This window comes from Heptranchias perlo, chromosome 11, assembly GCF_035084215.1.
Source record: "Heptranchias perlo isolate sHepPer1 chromosome 11, sHepPer1.hap1, whole genome shotgun sequence".
Taxonomy (NCBI): Eukaryota; Metazoa; Chordata; class Chondrichthyes; order Hexanchiformes; family Hexanchidae; genus Heptranchias; species Heptranchias perlo.
The window spans coordinates 78,900,606-78,915,637 of record NC_090335.1 but is presented as its reverse complement, the minus strand read 5'-3'; the positions used below and the strand labels follow the sequence as shown (position 1 = coordinate 78,915,637).

Genomic DNA, 15,032 nt, shown 5'->3' with positions numbered 1-15,032 from the left:
TGAAGTAGGGAGGGAGGAGGCTCGTGTAGGGCATAAACACCGACCGGCATGGACCTGTTGGGCCAAATGGCCTGTTTCTGTGCTGTACATTCTATGAAATTCTATGATTCCCATCCAGTTACAGGGATTGCCTTACTTAATTTATAGTATTTAGCTTTAAAAATAATTGGCCAAATTACATTGAAATAGATGATCAAGAGTGTCTAATAATTTAAACCATTGACCAGAATTTTCAGGAATCTAATTAAAATAATCGTAATCAAATAAAATCTTTTACAAATTTACACTGATGAACAGTTTTTTTAAATGAATTTGTGTACTTTGCATCAGAGATTCCAGTTAATGGAGGGCTTTTACTGTCCTATTGTTATTCTGTCAAGGGGCTTTGAGTTTAAAATTTTAAGCTCTGGGACTGATCTGCAGGTTAACAGACGCTCTGGAATGAGCCTGCCTGTTTATTGTTTACATCTGTGCTCTCGAACATGACTGTTTGGAATAGATTCCTGTGCACCCTTTGGATTAATTAGACAGAGAAAACAAATTACAGAGGGATTTATCATAAGAGACCTGTCATGTGCAGTATGAGCCAGAACACCACACTGCAGGATGTCCCAGTGGCAGGTTGTCAAAAACAAACTTATTCACAGGCGATTGCAATTTTCAAAATTTGTTCCAGCATCAGATAGTCAGAAGAATCTGATTAAAAATGATTTATGCTTCCAATAGCCAGCAGTGCAGAAAGAAAAATCAGAAAGCTGTTCCCATTAGACTCAATCGATGGGCATCTGTCTGCCATCAGAACAAACCATGCTAATGTTGAGTTTTTCCAACAATCAGCTTTTAACGGTACTTAGACTTTAAATGACTTGCCTTAACTTTCTGTGGTGAGTTAATTCGTATCTACTGTGCAAATACAACAACTTTACGGCGTTCAATGCATTTCAGTGGTGAGGCAGACAGCGAGATGCCATTTTCGCATCTCGGGCAACAACTTTTGGATTTACACATTTAACTACGCATCTACCCTTGCCTGAGGTTGCTGTATAATGGTGAATGCCATTAGCCTCACTTATTTTCACAGCAAATTCTGTACCGTTGTCAGATTTCCTGGCCTTTCCACTGCAATGACAGGTCTTCCCTCAATACAGTGTTGGAGTTTTAGTGGTGTTGAAGTCCATCATTTTCACTTGTGTTACACACCATTATAACAGATAATCAATAAGCCATAACCAAGGGAATAAAGCACTCACAACAATTAAAAATCACTTGCAAACTCTGCTTTAAGTCTTACCATTTTCCCAACAAATGTATAAAAAGGTTCAAGTACACATGCATGTGGCGTGTGACAACAGTGTTGCCATAACACTCTTAACAACAATGTCTGTTACTCGTTTTTAATTACTAATCAAAAATACAATTAACCACATCTGGATTCTCAATTAGCCACATATGGCTAGTGGAGAACATATTGGATAACACTGCACCTGGCTGAGAAGGTATATAGTGAATCCTTTGTTTTTCATGGGATGCATATATTTTCTGTGGAATACCTGGAGTCAAGTAAAATATGGGGCAGGGTATCAAATGAATTATGTAGAAATGTTTTGCATAGATTTTAGGAAACTTCAATGAAACTCCTAAGCCCTGATTTTAACCTAACCCACCCGATAAGAATGGGACGGTTTCGGTGCCCGATTTACAACCCGCCTGATTTCACCCTCTATTGACATGAATCGAGAGTAAAATTGGATGGAGTGTAAATCGGGTGTCCAACCTGAACCTGCCCTAATCTTGTCGGGTGGGTTAGATTAAAATCGGGGCTATAGAGTCTTCCTCACTTTTCAAAGCTTCAGTGACTCCATGAATTGCACTGCTTGAATGAAGTACAGCCCTACACATAGAAGACCAATTCTCAAGCATTTTCCAAAGCTGTTCTGTAACTGGCACTAATTCCACTGGCCTGCTCTCTCCCCATATACCTGTATCATTAGCTGCATATTCCAAATTTTCCCTTAAAAGATACGTTGGTCTCTATGAGGAATCATAGGCACAAATGCTCGTTTTATTACTTCATGGCATTCTGGATTACTGCACAAAAAGACTGCATTACTCTACAACCTGAACACCTTGTTTTATTGAGAACCACTTGAAGTTTGTAATTTGAACAAAATTGTGAAAAATATCATATTCAAAATTTAGGATCCTGAACCTGCATCAAACAAATTGTCCAAAACAAAATGAAATCAGTTTACAATTTTCCATTCAAAGGATAAATCTCTTCCTTGCTTATTAATACATTGCTGTAAAATTGTCATGTGACATGCTCTTTGCCACATTTTATTGCCTTGTTTGAAGAAAATGTCCCTAGGCTCTCTACTAATGATGTTACAGGTCAGTGGGCCTTCCGGTGACTGAACAGAATGCAAACATAGCAACCTATTTGTTTAACTGACTTTTCACCTAGTCTATTATCAGATCGTCTTCGTTTACCATAGATTTTGAAGCAGAAATTTTGGTGACATGAACTCTGTGACCATCCAAATGTTTTTTTGTGGATTATGGGCTTCAAAAGAAAAATCTTACTGTAATTTCAACTGTACATGTCATTTAATTGTCTTGTGTATGATTTGATGACATTTCATATAATTGCTTGCAGTATAGTTTGTAGGAAGCCTCATTCATTTTCATAGCTGTCAGGTTCAATTTGTTCTATGTAGGGAGTTAGATTTAATGTCCGAGATCACAAGTTGATTTTTCAGGAACCATTCAAAAACCTAATGGGGAAAAATTTTAAATGACAAACCTTTGGGAGTTCAGGAAAACCTTTAGCTTTCAAAGTATGTATGTCTTTTGTATTCTATATCGCAATTTAGGCAAAAAAATACATTTCTAGTGCTCATTGTGAGAATTAAACATGTAGGACCATAATATTTCTAAATTCATGTATTTTTGAAAAACAAAACAAGTACTACTGCAGTCCTCAATCAATTAGGAGGTAAAATGCTGTCTAATCAAACGTACGTGACTCCATTTTACAACACCATGTTAAGTTGTGTATTGAACGCAGATCATGCTTAAGTCGCTACTTTGTTCAGTATCATTTGTCCACTTATTAACATCTATTTGTTTTTATTTATGTACCAAACCATTTTCAGGAGAACAGCACAGCAGTATTCTCAGAAGTTGCTCGTGAGAAAATAATCACTTAATTCCCTGAGAGAAACCTCTTCACCCGCTCCTCCCCCGCCCCCCCCCCTCTCCCACCCAAAACATATTGGGTTAACACAGGTTGTATTCTTGACTGGAAGTTCCAATTTAGGTTTGAACAATTGAGTTATTCAATATCAATATTTATGTATTATATAACACAGAAAAATCATGGATTGGGTCTGAATACAGTTTTTGTGAATGTGTCACTGCTTTGTGTGTCATTGGTTGTTCTACAATTTTGTGACAGCTACTGTGCAGTATTATTAAATTAATTATTCTTTTTACTCCCAGCTTTTTTTCAAATGTTTTTGGAATAAATAGGCTGCCTGCTGGGCATTTGTTGTAACTATATTTTTATTTTGAAAATCATGAAATCTACAGGTACAAAGTACAAATACTTGGCATTGCTAGGGTTTTCACCAAGGTCAGGCAGAATGCCTGTGGCTGCAATAGTGCAGATTAAGGACAGTAATGTAAATGAGACGGGAGAGGGCTTTCCCAGTCCGCCTGCCTCATTTTGCTCTTTTCCTATTTTGAGGGGTGCACAGAAGAAGTGGGCCATTGGATCTGTGCCCAGCCTCTTTCTAATCAGAGGAGAGGTAGGGGTAGGCAGAAACCGGGGAGGACCCAAAGGTAAGTTCCTTTTCTCCGAGAGCGTGAGGAGAGTCCGAGAGGTGAGCGCAGTGTAAAAGGAGAGTCCAAAAGCAGGAAGAGAGTCCGAGAGGTGAGCGCAGTGTAAAAGGAGAGTCCGAGAGCAGGAGGAGAGTCCGAGAGGTGAGCGCAGTGTAAAAGGAGAGTCCGAGAGTGGGAGGAGAGTCCGAGAGGTGAGCGCAGTGTAAAAGGAGAGTCCGAGAGCAGGAGGAGAGTCCGAGAGGTGAGCGCAGTGTAAAAGGAGAGTCCGAGAGTGGGAGGAGAGTCCGAGAGGTGAGCACAGTGTAAAAGGAGAGTCCGAGAGTGGGAGGAGAGTCCGAGAGGTGAGCGCAGTGTAAAAAGAGAGTCCGAGAGTGGGAGGAGAATCCGAGAGGTGAGCGCAGTGTAAAAGGAGAGTCCGAGAGCGAGAGGAGAGTCCGAGAGGTGAGCGCAGTGTAAAAGGAGAGTCGGAGAGCGAGAGGAGAGTCCGAGAGGTGAGCGCAGTGTAAAAGGAGAGTCCGAGAGTGGGAGGAGAGTCCGCGAGGTGAGCGCAGTGTAAAAAGAGAGTCCGAGAGCGGGAGGAGAATCCGAGAGGTGAGCGCAGTGTAAAAGGAGAGTCCGAGAGCGGGAGGAGAATCCGAGAGGTGAGCGCAGTGTAAAAGGAGAGTCCGATAGCAGGATGAGAGTCCGAGAGGTGAGCACAGTGTAAAAGGAGAGTCCGGGAGCGGGAGGAGAGTCCGAGAGGTGAGCGCAGTGTAAAAGGAGAGTCCGAGAGCGGGAGGAGAATCCAAGAGGTGAGCACAGTGTAAAAGGAGAATCTGAGAGCGAGAGGAGAGTCCAAGAGCGAGAGGACAATCCAAGAGGTGAACGCAGTGTAAAAGGAGAGCCCGAGAGCGGGAGGAGAATCCGAGAGGTGAGCGCAGTGTAAAAGGAGAGTCCGATAGCAGGATGAGAGTCCGAGAGGTGAGCACAGTGTAAAAGGAGAGTCCGGGAGCGGGAGGAGAGTCCGAGAGGTGAGCGCAGTGTAAAAGGAGAGTCCGAGAGCGGGAGGAGAATCCAAGAGGTGAGCACAGTGTAAAAGGAGAATCTGAGAGCGAGAGGAGAGTCCAAGAGCGAGAGGACAATCCAAGAGGTGAACGCAGTGTAAAAGGAGAGCCCGAGAGCGGGAGGAGAATCCAAGAGGTGAGCACAGTGTAAAAGGAGAATCTGAGAGCGAGAGGAGAGTCCAAGAGCGAGAGGACAATCCGAGAGGTGAATGCAGTGTAAAAGGAGAGCCCGAGAGCGAGAGGAGAGTCCGAGAGATGAGCGCAGTGTAAAAGGAGAGTCCGAGAGCGGGAGGAGAGTCGGAGAGTGAGAGGAGAGTCCGAGAGGTGAGCGCAGTGTAAAAGGAGAGTCCGAGAGCTAAAGGAGAGTCTGAGAGTGGGAAGAGAGTCTGAGAGGTGAGTACAGTGTAAAAGGAGAGTCCGAGAGTGGGAGGAGAGTCCGAGAGGTGAGTGCAGTGTAAAAGGAGAATCCGAGAGGTGAACACAGTGCAAAAGGAGAGTCTAGAGAGCGGGAAGAGAGTCCGAGAGGTGATCGCAATGTAAATCTAAGGCAAGTCATGGCAGCAGAGCTCGCACCTGTGCTATGCTCCTCCTGCACTATGTGGGAAGTCATGGACACTACAGGTGTCCTGGCGACCATGTGTGCAGGAAGTGTGTCCAGCTGCAGCTACTGGCTAACCGTATTTCGGAGCTGGAGCTGCATGTGGATTCACTGTGGAGCATCCGCGATGCTGAGATTATCGTGGATAGCACGTTCAGTGAGGTGGTCACACCGCAGGTAAAGATTACGGGCTGAAAGGAAATGGGTGACCGCCAGGCAGAGTAAAAGCACAAGACAGGTAGAGCAGGAGTCCCCTGGGGCCATCTCCCTCTCAGACAGATATACCGCTTTGGATACTGTTGGGGGAGATGGTTTATCAGGGGAAAGCAGCAAGTTCGTGGCACCATGGGTGGCTCTGCTGCACAGGAGGGGAGGAATAAGAGTGGCAGGGCTATATTGATAGGGGATTCAATTGTAAGGGGAACAGATAGGCGTTTCTGCGGCCGCAAACGTGACTCCAGGATGGTATGTTGTCTCCCTGGTGCTAGGGTCAAGGATGTCACGGAGCAGCTGCAGGGCATTCTGGAGGGGGAGGGTGAACAGCCAGTCGTCGTGGTCCATATCAGTACCAACGACATAGGTTAAAAAAAGGGATGAGGTCCTGCAAGGTGAATTTAAAAGTTAGGAGATAAATTAAAAAGCAGGACCACGTGCTAGTGAGTATAGGAACAGGAGGATAGACCAGATTAATGCTTGGCTGCAGGGATGGTGTTGGAGGGAGGGATTTAGATTCCTTGGACATTGGGACCGGTTCTGGGGAAGGTGGGACCCGAACAAGCGGGTTACATCTGAGCAGGACCGGAACCGATGTCCTCGCGGGGGTGTTTGCTAGTGCTGTTGGGGAAGGTTTAAACTAGAATGGCAGGGGGGTGGGAACCTAAGCAGGGAGACAGAGGAGGGGGAAACAAGGATAGAAACAAAAGACAGAGAGGGAAGAAGCAATAGTGGAAGGCAGAGAAAACAAGGGTGAAAAATAAATAGGGCTATAGTGCAAAATAAAACTAAGATGACTGGCAATCTTAAAAAGACAAGTCGAAAGGCATTGGGGGTGATTTTACCACCCGCTATCGGGTGCGTTCTCGGCGGGGGGGCCCCGAAAATCGGGGAATCCTGGAGTGGGACCGGATCCCGTCTCGATCCCGCCCACTTCCGGGTTCCCCACGGACGCGCCGGCGTGCGCGCGCAGCCCCCGCTGGTGGGAATCCCGCAGGCAATTAAAGCCAGCGGGATGCCACTTGACAGTATTTATTTAGGTATTTCAGGTCATTAACTGACCTGATTAAGGGATTATGTGGGGATTTTAGAACAAAGTGGGACTGTTTCCCACACTGGGGGAAACACTCCCAGGTCAAATGGACGTGTTGCAGCTGTCAGCCTGTGGCAGCTGCAAAGGTCCATTTGACAGGTTGGGGGGGGGGAGACCCTCACCCATTGCAGGAGGCCACTCTGTCACTTGGGACAAAGTTTGGCCTCCACCAACCTCCTCCTGATAGTCAAAGTCACCAACCTGCACACTTACCCTGGGGTCCAGAGACATGTACCTACTTTGCGGACCCCCTCAGATGTACATCTTGCGGATGGGGGCCGCCGTAGCTGCAGTCATGACCTCCTCGGAGGGCGAACAGCATCACTAGCCTCGCCATCCACACCATCCACCTCTGACACGTGGAGCTCCACAACACAGTGCTGTGACACATCCACCTGTACAGCAGGAGGGAGGGCTACCGCAGAGAGAGATGCGTCGCAGAGGGCACTACCCTCGCCACAGGGTCCACAGACCGAGGCTCAGCCTCCTGGACCTCTCTGAGCAGCAGTGCACACGGAGGCTCAGAGTCACTCGACATGTAGTCGTGGACATCTGCAGCCTCTTTCATGCCGAGCTGCTCCTGGCTGGCCCGTGCACCATCTTCTTACCTGTCGCTGTCAAAGTCACTACTGCCCTCAACAACTTCTCCTCCGCATCCTTCCAGGGTGCAACCGGGGACATCGCCGATGTCTCCCAGTCGTCTGCGCAGAAGAGCCCTGCAAATACACCTACACCCACTCTGCAGTGACACAATGGGTGGCATCAGTTGTGGGTCCTCATAGTGATCCTCAGGAGCGGGCATTATTGCACAAACCAGACAGGATTCGCGAAGACATGGCAGTAGTGGTTCCAATATAATATGTAATGTGAGTTGGTCAGAAATTCAATATAAGTAACACCCATGACAAACCCTCAAACACCCTTGTGCATCCCCTTCATGCTCACAACACGTTTGCCTTACGCTGCCTACTACACATATGTGATGCATGCCCTGTGGCTGCAGCACAGGTAGTGGCAGGTTGAGTGAGGCTGGCCGTGAAAGAGATGCACGAGAGGGTGAGTATGAGAGAGAGCCATGAGATTGTATGAGGATTGGGTTGAGTGGTAGTGGCGGGATGAGTACTGGCGAGGTGAGTAGGTGAGGATGAGGTTTGAGTGGGTATGAGGGGTGATGTGACAGAGTAGTGTTGGCAGTGCCGAAGGAGATGTGGGGTGGGGTCGGTGATGTGGCAGACGGAGTGTAGGGGAAAGACTACGTGTGCTCACTTTGGCTGACCTACTGAGGTCATTGGAGCGCCTCCTGCACTGTATGCAGGTGGACGATATGTTGATTGCGCTGGTGACCTCCTCTGCCACCTCAAGCCAGGCCTTCCTGGTGGCAGAGGCAGGCCGCTTCCTCCCGCCCGCCAGGGGGAAGATCTTTGTCCTCCCCCTCCTCCTCACCCCATGTATTGATACCTGGAGTGAGGCATCATTAAACTGGGAGCAGCCTTCCCCCTGGGCTGCTCCATGCTGTAATTTTTTCTATTTGTTGCAGCATCTGTCAGTGGAGGACTGCCCCTTTAAATAGAGCGCCTCTGCTGGAGTTTTTTGAGGATGTAACCAGTAGAATAGATAGGGGAGAACCAGTGGATGTGGTGTATTTAGATGTTCAGAAGGCTTTTGATAAGGTGCCACACAAGAGGTTAGTGTGCAAAATCAAAGCACATGGGATTGGGGGGAATATACTGGCATGGATTGAGAATTGGTTGACAGACAGGAAACAGAGAGTAGGAATAAATGGGTCTTTTTCCAGGTGGCAGGCAGTGACTAGTGGGATACCGCAGGGATCAGTGCTTGGGCCCCAGCTATTCACAATATATATCAATGATTTGTATGAGGGAACTAAATGTAACATTTCCAAGTTTGCAGACGACACAAAGCTGGGGTGGAATATGAGCTGTGAGGAGGATGCAAAAAGGCTCCAATGAGATTTAGACAAGTTGGGTGAGTGGGCAAGAACATGGCAGATGCAGTATAACGTGGATAAATGTGAGGTTATCCACTTTGGTTGTAAAAACAGAAAGGCAGATTATTATCTGAATAGTGATAGATTGGGAAAAGGGGAGGTGCAACGAGACCTGGGTGTCCTTGTACACCAGTCGCTGAAAGCGAGCATTCAGGTGCAGCACGCAGTTAGGAAGGCAAATGGTATGTTGGCCTTCATTGCAAGAGGATTTGAGTATAGGAGCAGGGATGTCTTACTGCAGTTATACAGAGCCTTGGTGAGACCACATCTGGAGTATTGTGTGCAGTTTTAGTCTCCTTATCTGAGGAAAGGATGTCCTTGCCATGGAGGGAGTGCAACGAAGGTTTACCAGACTGATTCCTGGGATGGCAGGACTGACGTATGAGGAGAGATTGGATCGCCTAGGCCTATATTCACTCGAGTTTAGAAGAATGAGAGGTGATCTCATCGAAACATGTAAAATTCTAACTGGACTAGACAGACTAGATGCAGGGAGGATGTTCCCGATGGCTGGTGAGTCCAGAACCAGGGTCACAGTCTCAGGATACGGGGTATGCCATTTAGAACCGAGATGAGGAGAAATTTCTTCACTCAGAGGGTGGTGAACCTGTGGAATTCTCTACCACAGAAGGCAGTGGAGGCCAAGTCATTAGATGTATTCAAGAAGGAGATAGATATATTTCTTAATGCTAAAGGGATCAAGGGATATGGGGAAATAGCAGGAACAGGGTACTGAGTTAGACGATCAGCCATGATCATTTTGAATGGCGGAGCAGGCCCGAAGGTCTGAATGGCCTACTCTTGCTCCTATTTTCTATGTTTCTGTATTTCTTTATACAGCCAGCAATGACGCTGGAGGCTTCTGGCTGCAATTTTTTGATGGGCGCCAGAAGGTGCTGCAGCCATGACAGTTACTACCAATGAAGGCCTAAGAGGCTTGCAGTAGCAGTGGGCTTTGCTCCCTGCTTCTTTGCATTGTGCCCAGCCAGAGATCAGGCCTGTGAGCATCGGGACCATGCAAATAACTTAAACCTGCAAATCATGTACTTCGATGGATTTAGAGGGATTTTGATTGTAAAAGAAAACAAGTTATTCCATCTTTTTATAGATATTGATAAGGACACATTATCATATGGTTAGTTACCTTGGACAATAAGCATAGAACTCGAGGATGTAACTCAAATTATCAATGATCAAGCCTCATTCAAGGCTTACAATTAGAATGATTATTTTTCTCCCACTTGTTTAGTGAGTATGTGAAGCAGACTCTCGGCTAGTTTTTAATATAAAAACAGAAAATGCTGGAAATATTCAACAGGTCAGCCACCATCTGTGGAGAGAGAAACAGAGTTCACGTTTCAGGTCGATGACATTTTATTAGAACTGGAAAAAGCCTTTTTTAAATATTGTGCATACTGCCAACTTTAAAAAACAGTGAATATGTTCAACATGGTTTTGAGACTCATAAGTACAAATAGAGATGATTGAATGCTTTGTAAAACATAATAGTCTTGAGTTTTTGGGACCATGTCCTACCAAGGAAGGCAATTGAACCAGGATGTGATGCAAGAAGTAAGGTTCGACACATATTCTGGATTTTTGCTTGATTTTAGAGGCAAAGGAAAACTTTGCAGAATCTTTTCTCAGAAGATTCAGTGGCTTTGGTAAACTTAATAATAGAGCACATTGTAAATTGTCTGTGAAGACAGCAGGTTTGATGGGCCAAATGGCCCTTTCTCATTCATAAGATAAAAACATAAGAAATAGGAGCAGGAGTAGGCTATACGGCCCCTCGAGCCTGCTCCACCATTCAATAAGATCATGGCTGATCTTGGACCTCAACTCCACTTTCCCGCCTGATCCCCACATCCCTAGATTCCCTTAGAGTCCAAAAATCTATCGACCTCAGCCTTGAATACAATGACTGAGCATCCACAGCCCTCTGGGGTAGAGAATTCCAAAGATTCACAGCCCTTTGAGTGAAGAAATTTCTCCTCATCTCAGTCCTAAATGGCCGACCCCTTATCCTGAGACTATGCCCCCTAGTTCTAGACTCTCCGGCTAGGGGAAACACCCTCTCAGCATCTACCCTGTCAAGCCCTCTCAGAATCTTATATGTTTCAATGAGATCACCTCTGATTCTTCTGAACTCCAGAGAGTATAGGCCCATTCTACTCAATCTCTCCTCATAGGACAGCCCTCTCGTCCCAGGAATCAATCTAGTAAACCTTCGTTGCACTGCCTCTAAGGCAAGTATATCCTTCCTTAGGTAAGGAGACCAAAACTATGCACAGTACTCCAGGCGTGGTCTTACCAAAGCCCTGTACATTGTAGCAAGGCTTCCTTACGCTTGTACTCCAACCCCCTTGCAATAAAGGCCAATTGGCTACCTCCAAGGTGAGGTAGCCAATTGGATACAAAATTGGCTTGACGACAGAAGACAGAGGGTGGTTGTAGAGGGTTGTTTTTCAAACTGGAGGCCTGTGTCCAGCGGTGTGCCTCAGGGATCGGTGCTGGGTCCGCTGTTATTTGTTATTTATATTAATGATTTGGATGAGAATTTAGGAGGCATGGTTAGTAAGTTTGCAGATGACACCAAGATTGGTGGCATTGTGGACAGTGAAGAAGGTTATCTAGGATTGCAGCGGGACCTTGATAAATTGGGCCAGTGGGCCGATGAATGGCAGATGGAGTTTAATTTAGATAAATGTGAGGTGATGCATTTTGGTAGATCGAATCGGGCCAGGACCTACTCCGTTAATGGTAGGGCGTTGGGGAGAGTTATAGAACAAAGAGATCTAGGAGTACAGGTTCATAGCTCCTTGAAAGTGGAGTCACAGGTGGATAGGGTGGTGAAGAAGGCATTCAGCATGCTTGGTTTCATTGGTCAGAACATTGAATACAGGAGTTGGGATGTCTTGTTGAAGTTGTACAGGACATTAGTAAGGCCACACTTGGAATACTGTGTACAGTTCTGGTCACCCTATTATAGAAAGGATATTATTAAACTAGAAAGAGTGCAGAAAAGATTTACTAGGATGCTACCGGGACTTGATGGTTTGACTTATAGGGAGAGGTTAGATAGACTGGGACTTTTTTCCCTGGAGAGTAGGAGGTTTAGGGGTGATCTTATAGAAGTCTATAAAATAATGAGGGGCATAGATAAGGTAGATAGTCAAAATCTTTTCGTAGGGGAGTCTATAACGAGGGGACATAGATTTAAGGGGAGAGATACAAAAGGGTCCAGAGGGGCAATTTTTTCACTCAAAGGGTGGTGAGTGTCTGGAACGAGCTGCCAGAGGCAGTAGTAGAGGCGGGTACAATTTTGTCTTTTAAAAAGCATTTGGACAGTTACATGGGTAAGATGGGTATAGAGGGATATGGGCCAAGTGCAGGCAATTGGGACTAGCTTAGTGGTATAAACTGGGCGACATGGACATGTTGGGCCGAAGGGCCTGTTTCCATGTTGTAACTTCTATGATTCTATGATTCTATACCATTTGCTTTCCTAATTGCTTGCTGAACCTGCATGTTAACTTTCTATGTTTTGTGTACGAGGACAGCCAAATCCCTCTGAACTCCAACATTTAATAGTTTCTCACCATTTTAAAAAATATTCTGTTTTTCTCTTCTTTCTACCAAAGTGAATAACCTCACATTTCCCCACATTGTACTCCATCTGCCACCTCTTGCCCACTCACTTAACCTGTCTATATCCCTTTGCAGACTGTTTGTGTCCTCCTCACAGCTTACTTTCCCATCTAACTTTGTATCGTCAGCAACTTGGATACATTACATTCAGTCCCTTCAACTAAGTCATTAATATAGATTATAAATAGCTGAGGCCCCAGCACTGATCCTTGCGGCACCCCATTAGTTACAGCCTGCCAACCTGAGAATGACCCGTTTATTCCTACTCTCTGTTTTCTGTCCGTTAAACAATCCTCTATCCATGCTAATATATTACCCCCAACCCCATGAGCCCTTATCTTATGTAACAACCTTTTATGTGGTACCTTATTGAATGCCTTTTGAAAATCAAATATACTGCATCCACTGGTTCCCCTTTATCTACCCAGCTAGTTACATCCTCAAAAAGCTCTAATAGATTTGTCAAACACGATTTCCCTTTCATAAAATCATGTTGACTCTGCCTAATCATATTATGATTTTCTAAGTGCCCTGTTACCATGTACTTAATAATGGATTCCAGCATTTTCCCAACGACTGATGTCAGGCTAACTGGCCTGTATTCCACGCTTTCTTGTGTACTTTAAGGTAATAGATTTCTGTGAATTTAACAGCATTTCTTTGACATTTTCACAAAATGTTAATATAATTTTATTTTACCCATTCGGGTAGAAAATTTATTCTCAGACGTATTTTAGTTGTTCACCCTAAATCTGCAACACATTTTGAACACTGAATTTCTACAGTATTTTCAAATAGATATTCAGCAGGCTAAAGGTTAACATTTAGATGTGTGCGAATGACAATTCAAGATGGTATCTTTAATGAAAAGTGAAATGATTAAAATAGGAACAACAAAAGAAAGTTAAAATGAAATCATCGAATCCTTGTCGAAGCCAGATAGAGAATTTCACATTTAAATAAACGTTTTCAAATGTCAGTCTATTCTTTAGCTTTGATTTCACAAAATTTGAATGCTGAAGAGCATTCACACGCTAGAATACTCACCAATCACCCATGTACTCGACCATTCAACGACAGCAAAGGTAGTCAGCATAATTGATTGTTTGTGAAAGAACCATACATGTGCACACTTTGTATGTATGTAAGCAAGGTCTGAATGTATGCCTAATGATGGTGTAATAATTGTGCACAAATCGAAGAGTTTGCAAACTGAGACAGCAGCCAGTTGTCTGTGTCCATAGTATGAGTGGGTAGAATAATTGATCTGAGCGAAGAGGGTGCATATGGTAGACTTTCTTTAATCATTATTTGTGACAGCTCTACATGATTGCAATAATTTCATCAGATTAGCAAGTGTAGCTTCATCCCAAAGAAAGCTTATAACTGTTAAAAAGCCACTGAAATTTGCTGCTGTTATTCTAATTTGCCTAATTATGTCTATATTTTTTGCTTAGCGTTTTGCCATCTTTCTCCCCTCTTTTTTGTTGAAGGCATTGACTCCTTGTTGGGGTATGAACTTGGAAATTGCTGTTGGTACACCATTCATGAATAAACTGGATTACTAAAAGTTTGTCTGTATGCTAAAAAAAAACTGTGGTAATTCATTCCCACACAGTGGGCCAGCTATTGAGAGGATTAACAGTCCACGTGTCCCACATTTTGTTGAAATCCATTTAGAAAATAGCCAGGAACAAGCAGAAAGCGTGCAAATCGACCGGAGGGAAAGCTCCTTGCAAACAGCTGGCTACCCAAGCGGCCCGAAAGAGTGTGCTCCAACCACAGGCAGAGTTAAGTAGCCTCATCGCTTCAGACCTCTCACTGTGGTTCTGAGGGAGATACGCCACTACCAGAAATCCACTGAGCTGCTTGTCTGCAAACTGCCCTTCCAGCGCCTGGTGCAAGAAATCTCTCAAGGCAGACCAGCGCTTCCAGAGCTCGGCTGTCATGGCTCTGCAGGAGGCTAGCAAGGCTTACCTGGTGGGGCACTTTGAGGACGCTAATGTGTGCACCATCCACACCAAACGAGTCACCATCGTGCCCAAAGACATCCAGCTGGCCCGCCACATCTGCGGGGAGCGCGCCTAAACCCAATTTCGCCACCAAAGAGAAAAAAGCAGCTCTATGTCCTCTAAATCAGGTGTGAAATAGCACTAAGACAGCAAAGTTAGGAGATAAGAACATAAGAAATAGGAGCAGGAGTAGGTCATACAGTCCATCAAGCCTGTCCCGTCATTCAATAAGGTCATAGCTGATTTTCGACCTCAACTCCATTTTCCCGCCTGATCCCCATATCCCTTGATTCCCTTAGAGTCCAAAAATCTATCGACCTCAGTCTTGCATATACTCAGCGACTAAGCATCCATAGCCCTCTTAGGTAGAGAATTCCAAATATTCACGACCCTCTGAGTGAAGAAATTTCTCTTCATTTCAGTCCCAAATGTCTGACCACTTATCTTGAGACTATGTCCCTTAGTTCTAGACTCTCCAGCCAGGGTAAACAGCCTCTCAGCATCTACCCTGTCAAGTCCTCTTATATATGTTTCAATGAGATCACCTCTCATTCTTCTAAACTCCAGAGAG

The 15,032-nt window shown here is 45.0% G+C and overlaps 1 pseudogene; it reads left to right on the top strand.

The window, feature by feature from the left end:
- The window catches only part of LOC137326870 (uncharacterized), a 45,069-nt pseudogene extending 30,532 nt beyond the window's left edge, over positions 1-14,537 (top strand).
- The last annotated feature ends 495 nt before the right edge of the window (positions 14,538-15,032 follow it).